The sequence below is a fragment of the Abramis brama genome (genome assembly GCF_963993115.1).
Source record: "Abramis brama genome assembly, chromosome: 1".
Classification (NCBI taxonomy): domain Eukaryota; kingdom Metazoa; phylum Chordata; class Actinopteri; order Cypriniformes; family Leuciscidae; genus Abramis; species Abramis brama.
The window spans coordinates 18,440,819-18,455,609 of NC_139963.1; the positions used below are offsets into that span (position 1 = coordinate 18,440,819).

The 14,791-nt window shown below is 38.9% G+C and overlaps 1 protein-coding gene across 1 annotated transcript in view; it reads right to left on the bottom strand.

The window, feature by feature from the left end:
* Positions 1–12,318, bottom strand: part of LOC311093846 (adhesion G protein-coupled receptor L1-like) — a 98,466-nt gene extending 86,148 nt beyond the window's left edge. Inside the window, exon 1 of the mRNA XM_084131451.1 lies at positions 12,314–12,318. The gene's annotated coding sequence lies outside the window, so the exon portion shown is untranslated. The remainder of the gene's footprint in view (positions 1–12,313) is intronic.
* Positions 12,319–14,791: the final 2,473 nt, after the last annotated feature.

Genomic DNA, 14,791 nt, shown 5'->3' on the forward strand with positions numbered 1-14,791 from the left:
AACAAGCGGGCGGACAGAATTGGCAACATGCAGACCCCGCGCACCTGTGCACCTCTGACCGGATCACTATTTAGCCGGGCCAGAATAAAGCCCTGTAGATGAAGAGGGAGAGGAGGAGGGTGTTTTTGGAGTGCAGGTTTTGGAATCTTTTCCTCATGTGCCCTGTGCCAGTGCTGGAGGTCGAACGATGCTCGTGTCCTCTCGTTGGCACTGATTTGCCAAGGGGCCCGAACCTAGCAGAGCTCTCTCACTCGCTTCCCTGTGTGAAGTGCAGGAGACGGGATCAAAGATAGCCAGACAGACGCACAGTATCTCTCTCTCTCTCTCTCTCTGATGGAGCGGTCATTTCTCAGCACCTGCTCCTCCCCAGCATCCTCTGCCACCATGACAACCAGCCGCACAATCGGCACAATCTGCTCGGCGCCTGTGACGCCACGTCTCCATGGCAACGGTACTCCGCTCTTCCCGATGGCTCTCCTGAAAAAAACAAAACAAAGCTCCAAATGTGGCTCAAACATCACGACAGATCTTCGCAATTTTCGATAAGAGAGCAAAGAGACTGCCACTTGATGTTCAATCAAGGCAAAGCCATTCAGAAGGCACTCCAGACAGATGGAGGTTACAGCCTTCCCAGAGCCCTGTCTGGAACATTCCGGATCTGCAGATAGGCTCCTCTGCCTTGGTATTGTTTGCAGTGACATAAAGTTTCAAATGTGGGCCAGAAGAAGCGGTGCTCGATACTCGCATTTCGAGCTTGTTATACATCAATGCGGATTTAATTCATTAATCCATCCTCTCATTGACTGTGGGGTGGGTTTGGCTAATTATGCACAAAAGACACATCTATCAGAGTCTCCTTTGTTTGTCAGAGCATTTCATCCCACAGGGAGGCCAATAACAGAAATCTCAGACATGCATGTCTCCCGGGGGAACAGCGTGTCCCGCTGAGACGACTCCTTGGTGACGGACTAGCCTGTTAATCAATAAATGAGGGTCTCGATCACTAACAGATGAATCAATTAATCACCCCGGCCGTATCTCGACTGCAAACTGAGAGTGAAGTTAATCATTTTAAGAACACATGACCCGAGGCTAACGAAGAACAAAAACAACATACAGTACTAGGCTTTTAAGTATCGGAGTACTGGCCAGATAAACACACAATAGGCCGGTTTGTGTGCGTCTGGGTTTGTAAAGAGAGATCTCGCCCGCCGCATGGGGTGTATTTGGGTGAGGGATACACACTGAGATGAGAGATAGAGAGAGGGCAGCGAGATGAGCACAGCTCCCCGAGGCGCTCCTCCACCGCTGGAGAGGCAGGCCGTCCACTCTGGCTTTGAGGAGGCAGATCTACAAAGCCCCGACACTCAGAGGGATGCTCACAGAGCCAGGGCTGGTCAGAATCCCGGGGCGCCAGCGCCGTGCAGAGAAGCCCTTCCCGCAGGGGAAAAGAAACGGGTGCCGGGGGAGGAAGAAGAGGGAACCGCTTTAATGGAGGCATTAGGAAAACTGTGATTTATTTATTTAGTTTTTGTTGGGGGTTGGGGGGGGGGGGTTGTTTGTGATAGTTGAAGAAGGGAGGCAGAACGGGTGAGACGGAAGGCAACTATTGGATAGGAGAAGAACAGTCTCAGATGGCTCAGATGTTGCTCTTTCATTGCTAAAGAGAATGAATGCAGATCTTCGTTGTGTCTCATTTAAAGGGATAGTTCACCCAAAAATGAAAACTGTGTAATCCCCCCCCCCCCCTTAAAGGGATAGTTTTGGGTGAACTATCCCTTTAAGAAGCCAGTTTTGTCTAAGATGTATCTGCTAAAATACTCTAGGAGCAATACAAATGAGACGAATTTGAATATAATGGAGATATAATGAAGATCTCAGTTATGTCTCATTTAAGGATCAGCTTCGTCTCAGATGTTTTTGCTCAAATGAATTGAAATAAATAAAAGATGGATACAAATGAGACAAATTACAGTAGGATGCTCAAAGGATGCTCTTTCATTCTTTGGGAGATCTCTGTTCCGTTTAAGCATCAACTTTGTCTCAGATGTTTCTCCACAGATTCCTTAGCAGAAATAAAACAGACAAATTTAATTGCAAGTCTCTGGAAGCTCGTTCTTCAAGAGACTCAGAGATCACGGTCCTTAGGAGAAATAAAACATAGAATTGAGACACATTAATGGAACAAGTTGCTCTTTCATAGTGCAGGAGACTTAATAGAAATCTCAATTATGTTTCATTGAAGTACAATGTCTCAGATGCTTTTCCACAAATACATTAGGCCAAATAAAAATAGCCTCAAATGTACAATTGTAGAAACCAATACAATTATCATAGCCCTGGTAATAGGTCTTAAAATAACATGTTTAGAGTTGTTTGAGTTCATACTGAGATCTCTCTTTGGTATCTTGGAAAATCTGACCACAGCTTGAGACATTGAGATTTCATCTGAAACTCATCTGAAACCTGAAAAATCTGAGAAGTTGGAGACTTAAAAGTTTCTATTTGCTCTCTCCTGGCTGTCTACGAGAAACAACTGAGATTTTAAAGTAATCATGTTTCTTATTTTTTTATATCCATGGGAATGTGACTGTTGAAAGAGGAAGGATGGAACAGAAAGGATATGAGTTAGGATATGGTTAGAGTTAGGGAGGGGAGAGCACAGGTTGGTCTTTAATTAAAATGTTTTTCAATTAATTTTACAATTAGGAGCTGCTCGTTCGTTTTGGCACACTAAAGAGATGACATTGTTTACGCGGTCATTAAAACAATGATGACAGATTGTCAGTCCTATGGGACTATCACAGAGAGAGATGACATCACCTGACCTTACACATCACATCTCACATGCTTAGAGCTGGCCCATATAGCTGCAAGAATTAAGTCTGGATACTTTTCAGCTTTTTGATATTTAGATTTGAAAAAGCTTGGAAATGGCTTAAAATCAGTCCACCAGACAGCTTATGTAGCAAAATAGATTCACTGAATGCAAAGACGAATAAAAGAGTAAAAGTAAAAGACAATATTCAAGGCATGCAATTCACTAAAGTCACTAAACAAAGAAAATAATGCTATGTAATATTATGCCTTCCAACACATTAGCAATTTTATATTATATTCAACACATATATGTGACCCTGGACCATAAAACCAGTCACATGGGTACATTTTTTTGAAATTGAGATTTATACATCATCTGAAAAAAGAAAGAAATAAGTTTTCCATTGATGTATGGTTTGTTATGATAGGACAATATTTGGCTGAGATACAACTATTTGAAAATCTGGAATCTGAGGGTGCAAGAAAATGAAACATTGCGAAAATCGCCTTTAAAGTTGTCCGTTTATGTTCGCGATTGTGCTGTATTCACTCACAAAAATAAATGTTTTATATATTTATGATAGGAAATTTACAATATATCTTCATGGAACATGATCTTCACTTAATATCCTAATGATTTTTGGCATAAAAGAAAAATCAATAATTTTGACCCATACAATGTATTGTCGGCTATTGCCACAAATGTCACAATTCAGCTACGAATGAGAGTTGAGAGATGCTATAAACTAAAACTAAAACAATTAAAAATAGTTTTGTTAATTGAAATATCCTGAAATGAAAAGAAATGATGAAAAAGAAAATACAAAAATATTGTGTGTGTTTAAGTGAAGAACTAACATTTCAAAATTTCTAAAACTATAATGGGAAAAATAAAAGAAAATAGAAATATTTGTAACAAAAATTTATAAAAATGACAAAAGTACATAACAAAAAACTATAAAAATAAGTAAAAGCTAATTCAAACTATTACAACATATATAATCACATATAAATCATACTAAAATAGCACTGGTTTGAGTTCTGAAACAAAAGAACTGATGAATGAGTTTTGAATCAATAGTTTGAACCGATTCACATGAAACAAACAAACCAAACAAATACTTCTTTTTTTTCTACTCAAATTAAAACGAGAGACAATTATAAAGTCCGTTTTAACAATTTCATACTCAATGAAGGACCATGAAACTAATCTAAAGACAGAGTTAGGAAACCAAATAAAAAGCACAATAAATTCCTTGCAATATTCACAATGTTAAATAATTTGATCTCCCCAGCAAAATCATTATTTGTGAATATTAACTATATCTCTAAGCCCAAGCAATGACTTTGCACAGCGCACAAGACATACAGATCTTTCATTCACACGAATATTGATGGTGATGTCCGCTGTCTCTTGTAGGAGAACATGCACACCCATTTACACAGGAAATCACACTTTTACATGTACACACACTTACCGAACAGCACATACAATCCGTTGGTGCCTGACTGATACACTGTTGTCATGGCAACTCCATTAAGTAAGGACACTGCAACAAACAGTGAAATAAGCCCCCCCCCCCCAATAACCTTCCTTTTAGTGCGAACATCTGAAACCTTTTCTTTTTTCCCCTTGATTATCCTCTCCTGCTCTTTTCACACTGTTGCTTTGCAACAAGTGAACTCTACTCTTCCATTAACACTCTATATGATCATTCATTCACCACCCCCTCCGTACATACTGTACGTCTGAAACCGCATCGTTTATCTTCCCATCTTAGCCGTCAGCTGACCTTGACTGGAACGTTTTTTGTCGCTCCCCACCCACGTGTCCCACAATTGCTCCATGTTTCCATCCATTCCGTGTGGAGCATGTTGCCCCTCTCTAATTAAAGATGAGATTTGTAGGGTGAGCGAATGTGAGGGCAGGCGGAGAGGAGAGCTTTAATAAGCCCTGTGGAGAAACTCTGGGGGACGAGCCGCCAGTCACCGCCCACCCCAGAGTACACACGCGAATAAACACACAAACTCCTGCGGGACTGACACACCTATGCTCTTCAGCAGTTTTCCAATACACTGAACACATGGACAAATAGACAAGTTCGTCAATGACAGAGGTCTCACACAGACGTCACACCAAGAAATGAAGGAATATTAAAGGCCCTATTTTAACGATCTAAGCACATGGTCTAAAGCGCACGGCGCAAGCGCACTTAGGGTGTGTCCGAATCCACTTAGTTTAACGACGCGAAAAATGGTCGGCGTGCCCGGCGCATGGTCTAAAAGGGTTGTCCCTATTCTCTTAATGAGTAATGGGTGTGTTTTGGGCGTAACGTGCAATAAACCAATCAGAGACTCATCTCCCATTCTCTTTAAAAGCCAGTTGCGCTCGCGCCATGGCGGACTCGCTATTTACATGGTGGAATTTGCAAGCGGAAATACTGAACGCTTCTCTAGCGAGGAAACACATCTGCTCGTGCGCGAGGTTGAAGCAGACCATCTATGGGAAAAGATTATTATTTATGTACACAATAATGATATTTTACATTGTAATCATTTTATTTTTTATATTTGGCATGTTTGTGTGCAGCTGCACATCCCTGTGTATGTAATAAGTTTAGTGTTGTGCAATAACAAAATAAATATTGCGGTCCATTTCAGTTGCCTCAAAATAGCAACACGCCAACAATGCGCCAACCAACACACCTCGTTTTCAGACCAGCATGCCCATGGGCGCACAAATAGGCGCAAATGCATTTGCTATTTAAACAACGTGGTGCAGGACGTAAAAATGATAACTGCGTCGGGCTGAAACTAGCAAAATGCACTTGCGTTGCGCCTGGCGCTGCATTGTGCTGAGTGTATAATAGGGCCCTAAATGATTGGCTCAATTGACAGTTTTTGCAATAAAAACACTGTTTCTGTAGATAGTAGAGCATGGCATTAGCAACGGCAAGGTCATGGGTTCGATTCCCAGATAAATCAATAACTAATTTGGTAACACTTGTGACAGAAATTCCCATACGCACCTGACTTAGGTTAAACCAAGTCTCCCCGACACCTGCAATATTATCCTCAGGTGACTCACACTGGCATCGTCTAAATATAGCTGCTCTGACCTCATAAGATGCCTAAGAATTATAGCTATCTGACCGCATCGTTAACCCTGTATGCCTAAGAGCCTCACTCTGAGTCTGAATAACCAGACAGAATCCAGACGATGCCAATGTGCTTTAATCACGGCCAGAGGATCTCGGACTAATCACAGAGCAAATCAGTCCCACCAGCAAAAACAATAAGTTTTTATAGAATAGCAGCATGGCTGAGGTGACATGCTTCAGTACATAATGTTTCTTCAACATGGTTCTTCATATGTATAATTCAGCAAACCCTTCTGTTACTAGGTAAAAGCAAATCTGGATTTCTTGATTACTTCCCCTTGTCACTCAGAGTCATGAGTTTATATATTTAGACAACTGTCTAGTTTCATTTCCCCATTTTTGTTATATTCTGACATGATTCAGACACACTTTGACCCAAGTGCTGGGGACATTTAGTTTGCAAAAGCATATCAATGTTAATCCTGCAAGGAAAATAAATGTTAGTTATGGTTAATTAAACATTTTCCCTTACACGCTTTACAGTTTCAGTAGTTAACAATAATTCTACAGCATTTATTAGTCTTAGTTAATGTTATTTCAACATTTACTGATACATTTTTAACTCTTTCCGTCATGACCCGACACTTCCTCGCCATTGGCAATATGGCACAAATTTGCCGCTATCAATCTTTTCACTGTTATAAGGTAGGGGGCGCTATTACTCTAATACGCTATTACTGCGCTAATCTCCTGATCCAAAAACAGGCAAACTAGAAGCAGGAACAAGTAGGGTTGCCAACCGTTCCGTATAATACGGAATCGTCCCGTATTTGACACATAAAAGCCTTGTTCCGTATTGAACTGATACGGAACGCACTTTGTTCCGTATTTTTGAGAATCAATTCAGTGCAAATCCATGACAGACACATGTCAGACTATTAACGAAGACATTTGTAGGCTATGATAAGAAAAAAAACCCGACGGTGCGGTAGATATTAATTTCTCCCCGTTTGTCTATGATCAGCGTAGCGTTTTCAACATCTTGGAACATCATCAGAGAATGCCCTTTTAATTGGTCGTTTCAGTCATTGTGAGTCACGTATCGTAGCAACGATGACGACAAGTGACAACATCGGGAAATGTAAAAATGACTACCTCCGAGCAGCCGGCGAAAAAGAAAAGAGCACAAAAATATACGTGTTGTATTGCTTGAATGCAGTATTTGAGTGAAATATTTTATATTTTCTTTATTAGCTGTTTTTTTTTAATGTATTATTGTTTTGCACTGGAAAGAAAGTTAACTATAATGGAAGTATAATTATATAAAGATATTTGCACTACACTTCCTTAAAATGTTGTCTAATTAAATTAAAAATATTATTTTTTTGCACTGAAAAGAACATTCTAGAAGTCTAATTCTATTGAATAAGTTCGCACAAGGCTACAGAAAACTGTTGTGTTTATTTTTCTTCAAATGCAGTCTAAGCCGATGAGTTTTGAATGTTATATGTTGTATTTGTTTAAGGTAAAAATAAAACGTATTTTAAACTAAACAAATCCATGGTTCATTGTTGGCAAAATGATCATGATAGCCTTTATATTTCACATCTATGTGGTTCAGGCTTGTGCGTTATATTGATTAGGCCTACTTTGCTATTCTATAAATATATAGGCCTAATAAGTTGTATTATAATGCTATAATGTATGAAATATATTTATCTAAATGTATCAATTAGTTTCCACAATATTCACCAGAAGTCATAATTTCAGGGGTTATTTTTCATAATTTTCTTCCATGGGGGCATGCCACCCACCCCATTCACCCAGTTTTCTCAGCTTTTTGTATTCAATTGTATTCATTTATATTCAAGTGTTGATTAAAAAAAAAAAGAATGCATAAAGCTAGATTTTATTTGTTTGCATGTTTGTTTGTTCATTAATTCGTTTAAAAGCAGAGGCTCTGTTCTTTCTTTTGATGTATTCAATGTTCAGATATTCATACAACAAATTATTCTTTTATTATTTTTTTTACTCTGCTGGGGAAAGAGATAAAATTAAAAGTATTTGTTAACATTAGGTAACGCACTGTGAACAAACAAAAACAAACAATGAACAATTGTAGTTATATTAACTAACATTGACAAATATTATTAAATGTTGTATAAAAGACATTGCTCACTGTTAATATAATAAAAATGTTAATAAATGACACCTTATAGTAAAATGTTAACAGTGATGAAATTATGTAACTTAATGCATACATACATTTTACATTTTGATCACCACAAAAAAATTGGTTGATTACCACATATTTTAATGGAACAAATTTTAACAATGGAAGTGAATAGAGTGATTTTTTAAAGAATTTACAGTAAAATAATCAATTATTTCATAAAAGCACTTACAAACATTTTTTCTGTTTAAATGTGTGCATTATTTGAGCTTGTCGTTTTATGGTCATTTTAGGGTTTTAGGCATTGCCATGAAGTTATGTAACTGGATACGAGTCCACAGAAAAGGTTAGTAAGCATTTAGGCTGTTTACATCTTGAGGCTATAGGCTACTTTTGAAACATTGAGTATTTTATTATTATGAATATTGGGCCCATACACTAAGTGCTTCACTGTAACCCATATTTTTGCCTTGTCTAAAGAAAACGAAGGACGAGTCAAAACAACATTCTGTGGCAATCAACATTATGCCGCAAGTCCTGTCACTAGAGCTTAACTTGCACTGTGCCTGGAATATTTTTGTAAAATGTTGTTTTCCAAGATGGCCATTTATTTTATATTCACACCATGTCTAAGCTAAATCACCCCCATTATAATGACGAAAACCACAGGCTTCAGTTGATTTCACCGGTTTCAATTTTTTTGCCATGCTACACAGCTACTTCAGTGTATTTCCAACATATGTCTGACTAGTATTATTGTCAAATATGTATGAATTGATTGCTTTTCTGATGCATTTAAATAGCTTTGTTGTTACATCAAAGCAAGTCTCTCTCTGATGTTTCTAGTGTTTGACCTAATGCAAATCAACATGTGTGAATTTTTCTTCCTCTAAAATAGCCCACACACACATTAATGGATTGTCGTTGAAAATAAAGTAGGATGCAACGTTTCCCCCCACATTTTTCTGAAGTAAATTACAACTGAATGGTAGTGTAGGTAAAGTTTGATGGTTTCATTGTAGATCAACATCTACTGTAAAATATATAGACCAGCTAATGACCAGCATGAACCACCTAGAAAACCAGCTACCATTAGAATCTGGATTTAGCTAGATCTGCCAGCAGTCAGTTGTGAAAGCAGTCGATGTGCTGTAGAGCAGCAACAGCATGTGCATTCATGACACAGAGTGTTGTGGTGGTCCTGTGGGGACGTGGGTTTGAACCTGTCAACCATCACTATCCTTTGAAACAAAGGCATTAAAAGACTCAAAATAAGTTAAGGGGAATTTCTGTGCCACTAGAGTCACCTAACGCAATTGTGTAAAAAAAAAAAAAAACACTGTCAAACAGTTTTCCCCAACTCTCTTCCAGTCTTCCATTAATCCCGCAAATCAGAAAGTCCTGACCAAAATGCCACTGAGATCATGTCTCTGTTCCCAAAGACTCTTATTTAGATTTTCGTTTTGTTCTGTTGTTCCTCTTTTCTTGTTCCTGTTTGATTGATTGCCTTGGTTTCTGTGTATGTCCTGATTTGTTTCAATAGTTTCTGATTGAGTTCATCTGTCTTATTTAGTGGTATTGTTATCTTAGAGAGCAGGGTGGCTGATGGCCGATATATCAGTCAAGTCTTGTTTAGTTCCTCATTTAGTCTGTATATTTATTAGTGTCAGTGCTGAAGTGTCAGCAGAGTTTGTCATCTAGGCTCTCCCCTGTGAAGGCCTCATCGACACGACAGCCATCGGCACTGATCCTCAACAAACTCGTCTCCATACGCGCGTGATGACTCCAATCTTCAACCAGATGGAACTGGATAATATTCTGAATGTTCCAATCCAATCTGACTTCTGACCTGTAATGCTGCCTGAATCATAACCATACACTGTACGTTCATTGACCAGAGGAGATCTGAACTCAAATGAATGCTGTTTTTACTGTGTAAAACATACATTATGCATCAAATGGTTATTTATACAGTACATAAATGTGTACAGTTTGTAAAGTCAAGAGGAATTAATGTATATGTTGTGGGAAAAGCAAATACGGTAAAACTACAGCAGTATTTATCTCCTTTACCATTTAAAGTGAATCTTTGCTGCCCAACTTTTGAAAACTTCAGAATGATCTATTGTAAATGTGACTTGAGAGGCCGTTCACGTCCAATTTCCGAGTAGGAAACTCATATCTACGATAATTCTGATAGCATGTGAGAGCAGCATAAGCCAATGTTGCTGTGTCGGTCTAGTTGGACACTAAAATAGCACAGTGATCTTTTATAGTGCCGCAATTTACTTCGGGAGAATCAGCAAATGGCTCACTTAGTCACATTATTTTTCAGTGCCAAAGTAAGTTAAGTCCTGAACGTGCTTAGCTTCAGATTCATTAGCTGCTATAGGCAAGTACCTAGAAGAATAACAAAGTGCAGTAAACGGTAAGACTATTTGTGCAACAAACCAGTTTATGACTGCTATAATAAATCAATATGATAACAACCACTTTCCAGTCTGTGTTGGGGGTAACGCATTACAAGTAAGATGAGTTACGTAATCAGATTGCTTTTTTCAAGTAATGAGTAATAACACATTACTTTTAAATAGTTGCTTTTTCAAATATGTAATGCAAATTACTTTGTTTCCACATGTATTGAATGACAGCTCTCCTGTCCCCATTTTGAGAGAAATCAGAGGTGTTGCGTGCGACGTGTGAAACATAAAGGTTACTGTAGTTCTAGACTAAATGAGAGCATGCATTTCATCATCTCACTTGCGCAAAAACAGATTCAGTATTCGTCAAAATTAATAAAAACAGTGAAATGAGGATAAGAAATAAGAATAAGGATATTACGGAAAACTGCAATAGTTAAATATGTTAAATTACACAAATATACTTTATGTATTTAATCTCACTTTATTAACCAATGTCTTTGCAGAGAGAGAGCTGGGACACACTCACATACACTCCTACGGCTGATTTGGTATATCCAATCCACCTAACCTGCATGTCTTTGGACAGTGCGGGGGAAACCCACACTGACACATGGGGAGAACATGCAAACACCACACAGAAAGCACTCCTGGCTCAGCCGGGGCTCGAACCTATCCCATACTAAGCAAAAAATTACTTTAGATATAAACCACATTTGTGGTTAATTTGTTTGTTATTATTGCTTAAGTAAGAATGTTGAACTTTCTTCTCATGTATTCTATTCTTCGGCAATCCAGAATGGCAGCACAGCGGAAAGGTTTGTTTGAGCAACGCCCTCTAATGTACAGGAGTGAATTTGCATTTCCTTCAGCCTGAGGCTTATTTATTTCACTTTCGGTGTGAAATGGCCTTTACATTTGGCGAAAGTAGAACCAGCCAAAAACAATTACAAAAAGTAATGCAAAAGTACTGCATTACTTTTCACAAAATGTGAAAGTGACCACTAGAGGAAATTACACAATACTGTAATGCAATAGCCTACTTTTAAAAGTAACTTTCCCCAACACTGTTTCCAATATCAGCAAATAACAGCAAAACGGATTGTTTTACAAAGCTAAAATAACTATAGAAGTGGCTGACAAAGGAATGGCTGCACTTTCTGTTACATTAAAAATAAGGTAGTTATTTGTCTCTGCATATTATTGGAAATAAATAAATAAGTCTAAAAAAAAACACCACCTTCGAACAAAGCAATGAATAGTTAGCATGCTGTCAGAACTGTGGGCGAAACGCTGTTTGAAGACAAAGTAATTTACTCTAGCTGTTTATTTTGACGAGGCCCGCGCACCACTGTAGCACCTGGCTTTCTCTCACTGCTAACTCCTGCTCGGGCCTGCATGCTAACGGTAGGCCTGGCCCTCTGAGATAACGCACTGAAGAGGGAAGGGTGGGGAGAGGGACGTGGGAGAGAAATTGAGGCCCTGGGCTAATATACGGCCTACATGTGGAGAAAAGAGTGACAGAAAGGGAACCAAGGGAGAGGAAGAGAGAAAATAGAATTGGGGGATAGACAGAGGAAGTGGGGGTAAAAAACAGAGGGGAGGAAGAGGAGGAGAGGGCGTTGGAGAGAGACCCTGGCATCTGCTCTCTTTCCGTTATGGATGTGAATACAGCCGGTGGCATACAGACACAGAGATGCATATTAGAGCTGCTCTGCCTTCGAGCCAATTCTCATTTCCCACTCAGGGCTTTGGTGCATTATTTGTGTGTGTGTGTGTTTCTGTGTGTTTACACTCACATGAAAGAGGCTATTTTTTGGCTGCCAGAGGTTTCGTGAGCACCACAACGTCAAGCAGGTTAGCATGTGTACAAGCTAGCGCACTCTCATTTCCTGCCTCTGATTTCAGTGTGTGCATCAGCATGTCCCTATTAGAGCAAGGAAAGAACAAGACTCAATGAGACAACAGAGAGAGGGGACTGAGAGTTTATATTTAGCCACGTGAGGGACCGTCTGGAGGCTTTTCTCAGCTTCAGTGAGGAATTGAGCAACTCACATGTACAGACAGGGTGCATTGTGGACATTTTGACTGTGCAAGTACTTGATAAATTAACCTGCTGTTCATTTTTAATGGTTTTTAACAAGGTTACACTCCATCTACCATGTCCATGTGCAGGCTTTTCCCGCTGGAACATTGTGCTTCAGTATACTGTTGTGCGACAGTATACAGTATATAAAAAACGAACTTTAAGACCCTTAAAAATATATTCTAGTGTTGTAGTACTTGAGGTTGGTCTTGGTCTTGATATCATTTTTTGAAGTTCTCGGTCTCGAGCATATTTGTACTTGGTCTTGCCTCTGTCTTAGACTAAGAGGAGTCTGGATTTTATTTCAAGACTGGTCAAGACCACAACTGCGGGAATATCACTAAATTGCCGCTGCATTATTTTTTTACATAATTAATGTGATTGGATGTAAAACTTTCTTTAAATGCAATCAATAACTCATTTTTAATTAGATTAATTTTGTTACTGTTGTGCTGGGTCAGAAATTAACTGGGAACCAAAATGAATAGAAATGCCCACAAAATGTAAGATATGATTGCAAAATAGTTCTTGTATGATATCTTGTTTGTTATATTGACGTGTGATATAATTAAGCAATATCACATTATATTGATTTTATATAAACGCTCAATAAACAAAATAGCATTTTTAAATCTCATTAATCTCAATTAATCAAATGCATTTGTTTTTGTACCAATTCAGATGCAACTTCTCTGCAGTGCAAAGATCAATTTTGTTGTTAGTGATTTCATTCGATTGGTGTCTTATTATTCTAATTGTATTTATTGATTAAATACATTACATTTCAGGCAGTAAATGTGGATCTTTTAGATGAATTTAAGGAGGGCCGGTCTGGTCTTGGACTCAACACACACTGGTCTTGGTCTTCTTGACTTGGTCTCGGTTTAGACTAGGTCTTGACTATAACACTACTATATATAGTATGAATGTGTGTAGTATGAATGAAATCCAGACACTACATTTGTCAAGTTGCTTTTGATATGTGACCTACAGCATCAGTTGTGTCGCTTCAATGCCATTCACAGCTCTCCCGTGGCCTCATGGGATAGTAAAGTGTCCATCAAATTCTCACTTTAAAATCTCACCAGAAGAAGTCAGTCATCCGGGTACTTTTCACCTTCTGTTTTACATAATTACTACGAATTCCAAAATACAACTCATTTCACGTACCGCTTTCCCTTACTACACTGTAAAAAATTATATGATCAATAAGTTATGACAACATATGTTTTTACATTGCTTTAACATTGCTTTTAATAAGCTAAGCAATTTTCAACTTTTTGTTATGCAAGTTATACAAGATTCAGTGTCATGTAATTTAAGTTGAAATGACTTAAACATCCATGTTGATTGCACTTAAAAATTTAAGGCAGCAGTTGAAACTAGGCATATTCAGGTTACATTCGATCAGTTGAGATCAATCTAGATGTTTTGAAATGCAAGAGCACATACTACACAGTTTGAATCCTCTAATCATTTTAATGATTGGCTTATGAACATAACTGTGTTTTTCCAGTGTCACATGCAATGGGTATTAACATTATAATTTGAAAATAATTCCTCACTAACTCCCTCTAAATCTTAATTGTTGGTCTATGTGCATCAGAGGTGCTGTTTTTTCCAGGGTCACACACATTGAGTGTAATATGAGTTTAAAATGTGTTGCTGCCCTAAACAAAATGGAGGAAAGCCAGAGAAAAAAGGGCCTACAGTATGTGTTTAGAGATATGAATATTTTAGAGAGGCATGTGGTGGGCGGTGGCAGGATGTGATGAAACACAAGCGAGTGAGATGGAGGGGTAGGAGAGGGTTGCGGCGGATCGTCCCGAGGCAGCCGTGCGAATGGAAGAAGGGTGGGCGGGGTCACGTGTGGGTGGAGAGGCGGGACTCTCCTGCAGCGGAGACAGATGCCACGCTGGTTAGACTTCATTTCCCACCGCCAAACACCACAGAGCATGCCAAACTCGAGAGCGTGAGCCTGTGAACATCACAACCTGTCAACCTCCATCAGACAAGATGTGCTGTCACACTTTCCTGATGAGTCCCACCCAGCTTCCTCTGCTCCTTTGCTTTCTTTCACTGTTTTAGCTTCTTCTGAAAGCTCTGCAGCAGGGCTCAGTCCCCACTGCAGCAAAAAGGAAAAAAAAGTCATGTGAGAAAGCGAGAGAAAGAGAGCGAGAGCGAGACGTGC